At 38.8% G+C, this 12,549-nt stretch overlaps 1 long non-coding RNA gene across 3 annotated transcripts in view; it reads left to right on the top strand.

Moving 5' to 3' along the window:
* The window catches only part of LOC135329557 (uncharacterized), a 403,599-nt gene that overhangs the window by 191,969 nt on the left and 199,081 nt on the right, over positions 1-12,549 (top strand). For all 3 annotated transcript variants that reach the window (XR_010391057.1, XR_010391055.1, XR_010391056.1), the window contains one exon: positions 5,977-7,079. This is a non-coding gene — a long non-coding RNA (uncharacterized LOC135329557). The remainder of the gene's footprint in view (positions 1-5,976; positions 7,080-12,549) is intronic.

Genomic DNA, 12,549 nt, shown 5'->3' with positions numbered 1-12,549 from the left:
GCGTCAGCGTACAGGAGGAAACATGGTGCCATTACTACTGGCAGAACTCGATAAATATTGTAACAGTCTTTTCAGTGATGCAGAAGCTCATTCTGTCATCATAATTCAAAATCTACAAATTTCATATGGCCCTTATTTCCTGTCTCTTTCTTTCCCTCACCTGCCACTCCACAATGGACAATATCCTGACCCTGAGCAGCCTAAAAGAGGATGTGTATTACTAGACTATGCATTGATTAGATTAGTAAAATGAGTTTGTGGAGCCCTGAAATGTAAACATGTAGCTGGAAACGGTATCCTGCTTCTGAAAACTGTAAAAGCTGACAGTCAGTTAGGAAGATGAGACAGGCACATTAAGTAAGAATATCTGTTAAAGAATCTGGTTACATTAGTTTTGTAATACCCTCAAGAACAGCAGTCTGAGAGTTTAATAATCTACTTGGGTTGAATTAAAATTTGTGACATGTGGAAGAGCTGCATGGGGGTATGTCTCTATTTCGAGGTGCCTATCACGGTAAAGTCTCGAGGGGTCTGGGAAGAGAATGCAAGAGATGAGCCGAGGTGAGCTCACCGTACAAACTCCATCCCTGTGAAGTTGGCTGAAGGAGTAGGACTCCAAACTGTAGCTCTTTACCAGTATAGCATCAGCAGCTCATTTCTCTTTCTCTTCACTTTTGTTTTTCTCCATTCTCCACTCCCCTAGCAAAAAACAAACAAACAAACAAACAAAAAAACACGCACAATTTTGTCAATATAACTGCATATACACTAAATACATCTGATTGCACCCAGCTCAGTTTTCTCCAGATCCCTAACCAGGTTACGTCTCCTGGGCAGCCAGAGGCAGTGCAGTGTGGATAGGGCACTGCACCATCCGATGAGTGGGAATGCATGTTGTGCTTTGGCAATGTTACTTTCTAAAACAGTATTTTCCCCTCGTGAAATCTGCCTCTGACAGTGCCTTTGGAAGTCTGGAATACAGACATAATCCAGTATTTTAAATAGACCTTTCCTTTAAATGTAAATATTTGTCAGAGATGATCTAACTCCTTTAGTGTGAGGATAAAAACTGCTTTTATGATTCTTTATCTTTCTGCGTGTTTGGAATTTAAGGCTTAAAATGGTTGGTGCAATCTGCAATGTGACCTGCCCACTTCACTTAATGTTACTCTTTTCACAAGCTTAAATCAGCCCATATGCAAGAAAGCTAATTGGAGATATTTTGCAATTTGGAGCAAAAATCAAAAACTATCATTTCTTTGTATAGAAGACAAAACATTCAGATAAAAGCTAACTCTGGCAACAGGAATGAGACACATGAATGGGGAAAGGAACTATGCTGATTATTCAAGTGCACTATGGCAACAAGCTGAGAAATCTACTTTACTTTTCTGGTAAGCAGAATATTTAAAAAAATAAATAGCATATACTTTCTTCCACAGCATTAATCTCTGCTGGCTTAATGACAGCACTGTGAGAGTGAGCATCTTCATATCCCTGACCATACTTGTCTTGGGTTTGTAATAACAAGACCCAAATTCTAACACTAACTTTATATTCAGGTGTAATAATTGACACTTCCAGAACGTACACACGTTCATCCCCAGGCATTTCTACAACATAGGCCTTGAAATGAAATACCAGATTTTGAAGGCCTAATGTGCAAGTGTTTTTCACTCTTTCTTCCATGTGCTGGAAGTATTTGTCTTGAATATACGGGAAAAATTCTGATATGGGGAGCTCAGAAAGTATGGAGAGTGTTCCTCTTCAGCAGGTTGGAATAGGTTAAAACTATCTCCCCAGCCTACAGGTAGAAGTGTGCAGAGAAGCCATTGTCCTCCACAACCCTCTAGCTAGTAAAGGACCAGGAATTTTTCCTTTTCCAGCTGTGCCCTTCTCTGTTTATGTTTTTTCTCTTATGAGCCTTATCATAGGTCTTTAAATATGGGATGTTGTTTGCTAAGAAACCACTCCATTATTCTAGGAACATATGTTCATGACAAGTACAAGTCATGAACATTTGAATAGTCTCCATCTGGCATGAATTAACATAGTATCATAATAAATGAGAAGTGTTAATACTAAGACGCTTGTCTCGGAATTTTGGATTTAACCAATATTTACAGTTTTATATGTGGAATTTGGTTTTGGTTTTACTTTGGAGAGCATAGGTGAAAGTAGGATTTGCCGTACCAGAGCTGAGTGCAAGCCATGAGATGTTTCCAGTGGTGTAATTCTTGAAATGACCTGATTAGAAAGTAAAGTTTCTATGAAATCCCTAGGTCATTTTTAGCTCTTAAAAATACTTTCAGGGAAAATAAAAAATGCAAAAATAGAATATACTACTCTGCTATAGTGAAGGCAGCAATACATAGGTGCCAACTCAGCATTCTTTGTTAACATATGTACTTTAAACCCTTCGTTGCCCCTTGAGTATATAACATATATCTAGCATCCATATGGCCATATGGAGACACTGCACTCATTTAAATAACAAGTGCACAGTAAAATTATCTTGGCCCCAGAGTGCACGTTGTTTATTCAAGAGAGTTACTCTTACTTTCTAAATTAAACCAAAAAAAAGGAAATTTTTTTTCTACTGATCCTTAAGCCTAAGCTGTTAACCAACAGAAATTTTGAAACAAGATGAACTCTTAGTATAATAGGTACTAGTCTTTTTAGACTACTGTGTATTCCATAGAACAGCAAAGCATATAAACAAAATGTAAATGTTCCAGCTGTAACTTAGTCTATTTTGAGTATATTTAATGTTTTACTGTGCACTTTTGCAGAGTCTTCATACAGCTCCTTATGTTCTATTGGCGTTTTATTTTGATAAACATGCAATATTTTTGAATGTATGGAAAAGGTACACAACGTAACACCATAATAATCAAGAGTGGATTCAAGTTCTCTGTAGTGCTTTTCTGCCATGTGTATTCATACTGCATAGCATGCTGTTGTCTAGCTGGTGTAAAGTTTGAGACATGCATTACTTGAACCGAAAAATATAACTTGAAGATTACCTGGAAATACTTGCCAATGTTTAATATAGCAATCCCGTAGTACTGTAGGTGATTCAAGCTATTCACCTGTATTTGTATTCACTCTCTTTAGCTTTGGTAAAAAGGACAAACTGTAATGTTTAAACCCCTTAAAGAAGAGTTCTTCCAAGTCTCTCTTTTGCTGTAAGTCTTTGGAAATGAATGCTTTCTGGAATCATTCTGGAATCTGGGATGTTTTGTTACTCAGAGGCAATGTTCACAGCATGCAATTAAAGTTAAGCGTAGGGTATGTTGCAAGGCACAAGGTAGGCTCTGGGGCAGAGAAGCCTTGGAAGCCGTCCTCAGCTGATTCTGCAGTCTGCAGCCCTGCCGTGTTCTGCTGGCGCGAGTTCCCCGTGGTGCGTCATGGCAGAGCGCTTGCGGGGAGGCAAGCCTCGTTAGGAGACGTCCCGCTGGAATCCTTTGCACTTAGCTGAGTTATTCTCTATAACGACTTTCATTTGGAGGAGAATCAGAGAATACGCTGGCCTGAGGAGCTGCAGAAATCGAGGTATAAGGAGCCATGAGCCACATTCTAAGAATTTTCAATACCAACTCGCCTATTTTGGCTGATCTTCCTGGGAAAGTCTTTGGCGGAGAAGCTTTTCTTCCCGCTTCCTCTAGACGAGAGTATGACACTGTGTCAGCGTCAGTAGTGGGAAAGGGACACAGTCTGGCAAATTGCCTAATTCAGGGCCTGTTTTTAATAGAGGTCTGAGGATTTGGCAGTGTGGAAGAAGCAGATGGGTAGTGGGATAGCAGTCTCGGCTGGCTGCCACCCACACGTAACATACAGCCTCCTTGTTTAGTGTGTCTGGGCGTAATTTTCACTGACATACAAAGAAGTATTTTTAGGAGTGATGTCAGTTCGTTGGCTGAGCAGCATTGTTTGGCATGCTGAAATGATTCCCCAAAGCACTCGCGGCTTTTGAGAATGGCACTTTCCTCTTTGCAGAATGTCATTATTCTGCATGGTAATGACTGTTTTGAAGGGCAGGTCAGGTAGTCAAATAAATGTGTGGTTGGTGCTTTCTGATTGTTTCTAAAATAGGCAGGCCAATTTCTGCTGAAGGAGAGTGAGTCTGAAGTGTGCCAAAAATCATTCGGATTCGCTAGAGAAATTCCAATAGCTGTAAGCACAACCAGGGGAGCTGGCCTAATGTGTTCAGCAGAAACGAGCTTGTAATGTTCACAATGTGGTCATCTTATCTCCGCGCCTCTGTGCAGCCTGTACAACAGAGACAAACAAGGAAAAAAGCAGGGCTGGCTCCGAGTTGTGACCCAAAAACATAGATTAGGTTAGAAATCACAAATCATTACGTTTGTAAAATGAGTGCTGCTTGTGTAGGCCTGTGTGAGGTGGTTAGTGATGCCACACAGGGAAAATAATTCTTTTGGGTTCTTTCCCCGTTTGAAGAATGAGAAGTGCTGGAGCTATTAAATAATGATCACTCTGATTTTTGAGATTGCGTGGACTGAGAAGACTGCATTAGAAAAGCCCTACCCAAATGTCTGTAAGACTCTTTAAAGCATTTCCGAACAATTGGGGAACAGGTTTGGCTGGATTTCAGAGGGAATTGCTTTCCTAAGTCACGAAAGCAATCTACAAAATTCCACCCGTAATTACTGAACAGAGTCAAGGTGTGAGTGATAATAAGAGGAAAAGATGCTGAAAGTTGTTGCTCTCTGACAGTGCATAATGAGCATGTCAGGTAATACAGCTATTCTGTATGGCAAAGTATAATCTTTCATCCTGTGTCAAAAAGCTTCTCCAAAGTGGTTTTCATATTAGAGATGTCAGATATTTATCAGGTTTTTCTCAATTTTATGAGGCAGAAAGTGAAGAATGAGGTAGTGATTTGCTAAGATCACTAAAAAATCAAAACCAGAATGAGGAACAGAGCTCAATTCTTCTAACTTTCTGTCCCCTCCTTTGGTTTCAGGACATTCTAGGAGATTTGTTTAATAGTTTTAGAAATACAGAAATGATACATTTAACAATACTAGATACTACATTCAAGCCAGTGGGGTTAATTCATTTATTTACCTAAATGGATTTGACCCCGGCTTCCAGGTAAACCTATTGTATAAGTTCTGTGTTTTTAGCAGTGTTCTTGTTAAGAATTAACATGAAACCAAGATATTTTAGGTTATGTTGTGAAAACTGAAAAAGCAGGTGGTTGAGATGTCTCAGAGCAGTGCCAGCCGTGAACTTTTTTTTCCTTTTTTTCTTTTTGAGTGTTGCTCTATGGATCATGGTGGTGGTGTGTTGTTGTAGCTGAAGACAGAAGTTCTTTTATCTTACTTTTCATCAGACCAAAAGTACTGTTGAAAATGGGGCACTGCACTTCAGTGCAAATGAGGTCACCTTCACGTCTGACACAGAGCAGGAAACTTCAAAATGAGTCTGAGCACCAGAATTCGTAACTTGGATACTAAAGCTGTGGATCTTGCAGAGTTTGGTGGGATGACATCTCATTTCTCCCCTTCTTCTCACCCTTCGTTTTCCAACATGCATTCACATACATGTGCTTCTCATTGTCCCGTGGAGGCTAACAAATATGACTATAACAAATATGACATTAATCTGTTCAACAATTAAAAGATAAAAGCAATTTGCACTTTACAGCAATGATCAAGGGAAGAGAGGCTGACCTTGTTCTTCTTGACAGTTGTTCCCAACCTGTATTTAAATGAAGTTAGCTGCTTCTGTTTCATGTCCCTAGAAGTGCTTGCGTGCCTGAAATAATGAATTGTTCAAGTAACAGTTTTAACCTAGGTCTTGAAGCATGAAGTTTTATGCCACCCTGGAGTTCATCTAACAGCTTGCTGCTTCCTACTGGGCTTCTGCTCTTTTATGCCGTAGTCCAGGCACTCCTGCTGCTTCTCTTGTGCTAGCTCCTGCACTTGTCACGGTTTTTTCTTTTTGCAGAATTCCTTCTTTGCTGGCAGAAAGCTGAACCACTTCTCCAAGAGGTCAGATGAGAACCGAACCAGTGCGAGAAGAAAAGCTGGGAAGAGCAGGACTGCCCCTTTTGGCATCAGCAAGCCCTTTGGTCACCTTGGATCTCTCATGGGATCCACCACAAGGCTGTAGTTTGGCAAATGAACCAGTTTAAAAAAAAAAAAATTCTCAAGCAATTTTCCTGCCCATTTCACTGCAAGACTGAACAAATAGTTGCAGCACAAAGGAGGAAGCATCACAGCTGCTGACATACCTGGGGTTTCTACTGACTGAGGGCAGTTGCATGATATTTTTTCATTATTGCCACTTAGCTCTGCTGCTGTTGATGTTTGTGGAACAATTCCAGAATATCAGAGCAAAAGAAAGAATTGAACAATTTTTTACGCTTTCGACACTCATCTGATTTTTTTTCACCCAGTCAGTTTCGGTTATCTGCAATACCCCTGGGCCGCGGCGAACTGCAGCTTAGAGACAAGAAGTTCTTAAGCAGCTTTCTAACTGGAGAAAATAAATCATCAAACTACAGACTAAACTAAACTAAATTGACCATTGTGTTTTTAACCAGACCTGAGAAAATCTACTTAAAGTTAGTGTATTCTGGTGCTACTGCAGAAATACTCTCCCCAGACTCAGTAGAAAATTCCCAGCTAAATCTACTCCCAAATAGTTGCCTACTCCTAGAACGTGCTGCAAATCACTTTTTGGCTTTTACGATTTTCCATCCTCTTCTACCAAGCATATGGATCATAATAATGTAAAAAAGTAACTAGGGTAGTCAGAGTTTTGGAAGCTTTTGAGTAAATTAGAGGATTACAGTGTTTGACTCATATCCAATCTATGAGGACTTCTTTCCAGTAGCTAGGCCCTCATCTACTTAAGCAGCCCTCTGCTGAAAGCACATACTTGCAGAGGCCAGAAAAAGGTCCATGCACCCTAATGGTGCCCGTTGCTTCACCTTTCCTTGCAGCAGGGGTAGCACTGTTACTAACTGGCAGCCGAAACAGCTGATGCTGGCGGAAAAGAGTTTGCAAACTTGACTAAATGGGATTTAACAAATTGGATTGAATCAGGTAATGTTGCAACTTAATTTTGTTTTGCATTTTAAAAGTTGTCTTGTAGTGATACTGAGACACAATGCACTATTATATTAATGCATTATCGTATTAAGGCTCCTGAATGTATCTCTTAATTTTATCAAGACTGGGTAGCAGCTTAATGGAGTGCAGATTCTGTGGTTGTTACTGATTCTATAATGCATTTAACTGGTTTTCTTTGATTTGAGAGGGCAAATTTCATTTATTTTATTTAGCCTGTATATTTAATTTAGAAAATGAAACTATGCTAAAGCCCTTGAATTTGTCCAGAAAACGGAAGTTCAGATGTATCACAAAAATGCCAGCTCCAAGCATCTATTTCATAAGCTATAATTTTTGACGGTTTAGCAATTCATGATTTTGTAATTTATCAGGTGCTTGTTGTAATTCTACTTTCTTTACAATATTTTTATCTCTTAAGTTTTTCATTAGCTAACTTTTATCCTGAGTATTCCTTTATTTTGTCATGTCCATTTTCCTACTAAGCACTATGATGTTGATTTAAAAATGTCTTTTTTCTATGTTGAATTGCTTGAACAGGTATGTTCTGGATTAATTTGTCAAGTGCAGAGAGTCTGTCCAAAAATATTCCTTCTACTTTACTGTACTCGCAGATATTTGACTATCACAGTGACAACTAACCATCAATAAAAACATGAAGAGGTTGCAGTGTTTTAGACAGGCTGTTCCCATGATTTTTCTTCTGTACAGCTTTGAATTTCCTGCTGCCTTTGCTGCTCTAGCAAAATATAGAATAGAAGATAAATTGTAGAATTGCTCTTGTGAAAGATGGTTTTTATGGTTGGACTAGATCTATATGAAGCATTCCTGCCTCCTCGGTTAGGTGTACTTGCCTAGGGCGAGGTAGGCTTTCTGTGGGCATTTTCCCGAGATGCAGAAGACCTCCCTTCGAAAGCTGGTCGCAGAAGTAGGCTGTGCCCGGTGCAGAGAGTTTGCCTAGAAACTGGTTTGCGATGGAGAGAAAAAATATTTGAGTTGTCAATAGAGATGTAATGAGCCACCTGAAGCCTTAATGCTCAAACTGCTTACTTTATCAGCCAGGCTTGTAACTGCCAGGAAAATGTTCTTTCAGCTATATTTATGTAGAGCATCCAGATGTCAGTTAGCTAAATCACAGTCATATATTCTCTAGAGAGATTTTAGGTCTTGTTTCTAGTTAAACGATACAGCAGGTGGTAATCAGAATTCAGATCAGATGTCAACTACTCCAGAAGTTTTCATCATCTCTCTTTTCCTCCATTTTTGTGCGTGTTTTTGCATGAGAGGGACAGAGAAAAACATAAAGCAATATGATAACACTTTCGTAACTACAGTAAAAGAAATTCTATTATAAAAGAAAAGAAAGAAATGCTAATCGCATTTCTTATCAGTTTATTTTGGTTTTCTTCGTTTAAAGAACCATCTCAATAACAAGTTTTAATAATCGGTATGTACTGAAATCTCAGTGAAGAATTAGGAAAAAGATAAAGTATCTATAAAATATTTTAAATGAAATTATTTTAATTTGTTGTTTGGAATTTTATACAGTGCAGCAGATCAAGTACTCTTTTATCTCTTTCTTCTTCACCAATATTACTTTTTCAATACAAATGTAAAGAGTTGTGTACTTTACCCTTAGTTTTTTTCTGGAATCACCATTACTTGTTGCCATAGATAATTTATAATGTCATCATAACTAAATCAATACTTCAGATCATTTATTTGAAGTCTTTATTCAAAATTTGTGAATATGGCTTGGTTGGGAATTTTCCATGTTTTAACAGTTGATCGTTTTTTAGAATGCATTAAATCTTTGGTATAAATGCCTTGCATGTATATCTTAGTTATAGATTAAATTTTTTATTCACTAATGTTTAATATTAAAATTATATGTATTTGTTATTTCTTTCCACAATAAGATACTAAAAAACACAGATTTGTATTTTTATTGATTCACAGCACTATTCATTAATAAAACCTCTATTTTCAGGATGTTATCACAAAGATTTTAATGTTTTTTGTCAGGATTTAGAGCTAACATAAAGCATTGAATCTTGGTTAGTCACTTAAAAAAATGCCTGAATGTACAGCAAATTAGTATGTCAGGTGATTTTTTATAAGTTGCTGTGTTGTTATATTGAAGGAAAATGTTATAGGTGCTTGAAATGTTATATGTCTAAAAAGAAAATTCATACATGCATTAGTCATTTTAACTGAATTTAGTAGTACCAATCGGATCTTAAAGTAAACTGACCATATACAAAATATAGGCCATGCCTAAGAATACCTGTGAGGCTCTGTTACTGGCAAAACTCAGCACCTATCAAAAGAGATTAATTTTGGGAGTGTACCTGAGGCCTGTGGGAGGCAAATCGGCTCACGTGGACTGCTGGACTGGACATGTTTCCACCTCGGTGTAGTCCATCATTTCACCCAGATGAGGAAGACCTGCTCTGCCCTTCTCCCTCGATAGTCCCTGGCATCTCCTGTCCCAAAAGTATTTGAAATTAGTGACAGCGTGGCAGCTGGACCAAGCTTGACGCTGCTCGGAGAATTGGCCAGCTCAGGTAAAGAATATGGCTCACCCTATTCTACTCAGGATGGCTATGTCTCAAGTAGAGATGGGTTTATTCTTGAATAAGCTAGTCAAGATTTTTATGCCTTTCATGTATAGTCTATGGAGTAAAGGAAATTTCATGGCATATTCTGCTATGCAAGATAATTTTTGTTGCACGACCACATGTAAGTGCAAGAGTAGCCAGTGAGGATACTTGAAATAAAAAGTTGGAGTCTTGCTGTTTGGGGGGAAAAAAGCAGAAAGCTGAACGTGCTTATTTGAAAACATTTAGGTGAGTTTTGTTTCTGGTGAACATGTCACACTGAGCGTGAGCCCCAAGCAACAAAAGGACGCTTTGTTTCAAAAGAAAGAGACCAAGGTGTTTGCTCATTAGATGCAATGCATGCATTCCTGAAAAAAGCAATTTTTTTAAAGGTAGTGCATAACTTAGGGCTGTCCCTTGATGGCAGTAACTTGTGAACTGAAAATTTATATACATTCCACATGCTTATTTTCCTCTGCAGTTCATGAATAAATGAACTGGTAGTGCAACAACAATATTATTGCTCAGCGTACTGCAGTTTTCCTAGACTGACAAGTAGACGCTGTGTGCCATACCAGTATGGCGTAAAAGCTGTATCCATTTCTAAGCCACCTGAAGATGAACGTTGACAGAACAAGCAGTCTCAAACGCTTTAACAGTCAATTTTATATAAATATCTCTTTTACCACATTTATTAATTTTTAGAAGCAGAAAGGAAAGAGAAGGAATGGTGCTACTGTTTGATTTTGCATCTTTCTCTCTGCTGGATCCTGTTGAGATCATGCTACTGTGAGTTACTTCCCATTAATGTAGTAGTAGGGCTGCGTGCCGCCCGTCACAACCCCGGAGCCCGCAGCTCGGCCAGCTTGCAGTGCCCTCGCTGTCCGCATACCTGGTCTGTGCCGTGTCAGTTTGTCTGTGTAGTATGGGAGACGGTGCTGAAAGCCTGGCTGGAGTCAAGCCGCCCAACGTCCACTGCTCTGCCCTCGTCCGCTGAGCCCGTCTTCTCGTTGGGCAAGGCTGTTGGGTTGGGGAGGCACTTCATAAACCCATGCCGCTCCTCCCAGTCACCTTCACGTTCTTACTGCCCTGGGTCCTGTGCTACAATGAAAGTGAGTTTTTATTAGAAGACTTTGAGGCTGGAAGACAAATCAGTTAGATTTTGTCTTAAAACCGTAGAGAATAGAAGTCATTCTTGAATCTCTGCTGTAATATTGCCTGCATAACTGTCGATCTGTGGTTTTCAAAATTGCAGGTGTAAGTAAAGATGCTCATAAATCTTTGGCTTCAAATGTTACCTTTAACAATTTTTTTTTTTGGTCACCTAAAAATGTAACTATCTTAAATTTTGAACATTGTCATGATTAGGTCCTGTGTTTGGTTCCATAGGTCTAGATTAAATGGAGATCCCATTAATCTGTGAACCCGTGTTTCTGGTAAGGAAGTATCAGGGCTAAAGTAGCAAAGTCAGTATGGTTTTATTAGGAGCAAAAGAAAAGAAAAAGTAGTATTTTTCACTGTTTATAACAGTTGTTATTTAACTGTGTTAATTGGTCATTTCCAGCCTATTTATTACTAACAGCTTGACGAGTTCAGAAAAACTTTTCAGGGTCTGTAACAGTAGCCATTCTGAGTTTTGCTAATTAACAGTGTCCAATGCATTAATTATTTATTTTCAAGCATGTTTAAAATGCCCCAAGGATTTCTTTTTGAAAAGTGGGATAATTCATGCTGCCCAAAATTAATGTGAAAATTTTACAAGACTGAAGATAGCCAGAAGCAAGCTATCTAACAAGGCCTGCAAATCTCGAGTGTGTGTGAACTTCAGTGCTTCGATATATTGCTTGCTGTTGCTGCCTTATTAATAATCTGCATTCAGGTTTTTTCTCTCCCCGCCAAAGAAATGCTGATTAGTGAGTATTTCATGAGTTTTTGTACTTCTGTCAACTAAACAGAAGTCAATTGTGGTTACTTCTTATATGTCGCAACTTAGAAATTTTTGAAAATGTGTTTGTTATAGAAGACTGATCAGTAGAGGTAAAATTTTCAAAATAAAATTCTCCCAAAGCCAATGTCTTTTATCTGAAGTAGAAAATATGCTAAAATATATTCAGAAATGCACTAAGAATCCAAGTGGTGATCTATGGTAAGGAAAAAGGATTGAATAGAACAAAGTAATTAATCTACGCCAGTGAAGTTACTCATAACTGCAGTGAAGATCAGAGGTGGTACTGGAGGAGTTTCAGTGGCCAGTAGCCATAAACTCCACGTTATGAGGCAGATCCCTGCGAGCGTTAGGCAAAAAGAGGAGCTGTATTGATTTACACACGCATGTAAGGAACTGTGGTGGCGAAAAGGGCACGCTTCAGCACTACAGGAGGCCTGTGACCTTTTTTGTTTTACTGGCAATCATGAACGTTGGAAGGAGTCCTATGACAGCCTGCCTCTGATTTTGTGCTAGCAAATGTCTTTTGAAGCAATTGGACTGAGAGTGGTCTATAGACGGGAAGGGCACCTTTCATTTCTCCAAAGCAGATGCGAGTGGATCCTGTCCTTTATCATTCAGAGGGCAAATGAGTTCTCTGTGTCATAGAATAACAGTAAAAAAGACAAACGGAACCAAAGAGGGAAAATACAACCTATACAGATTTTGGTTTTTGAAAATGAATTAATGTCTTCTCCTTTCTCACTCTACACAGGCACTGTAAAAGGCTTTGCCTCTCCTCCGAGATTTGTTTTGGGCGTAACCTAGTGCCCTTTTTCCATATGTACAGTGATATTCTAATATCTTTATTAACCTTTTTGTTTTCCTGTTTGCTCACCTGTTCATTTTTCAAAGAGCTTTT

This window comes from Dromaius novaehollandiae, chromosome 11 (genome assembly GCF_036370855.1).
Source record: "Dromaius novaehollandiae isolate bDroNov1 chromosome 11, bDroNov1.hap1, whole genome shotgun sequence".
In the NCBI taxonomy this organism is placed as follows: Eukaryota; Metazoa; Chordata; class Aves; order Casuariiformes; family Dromaiidae; genus Dromaius; species Dromaius novaehollandiae.
Note: the sequence above shows the minus strand (reverse complement) of the source record. Positions and strands in the feature narration are given on the sequence as shown.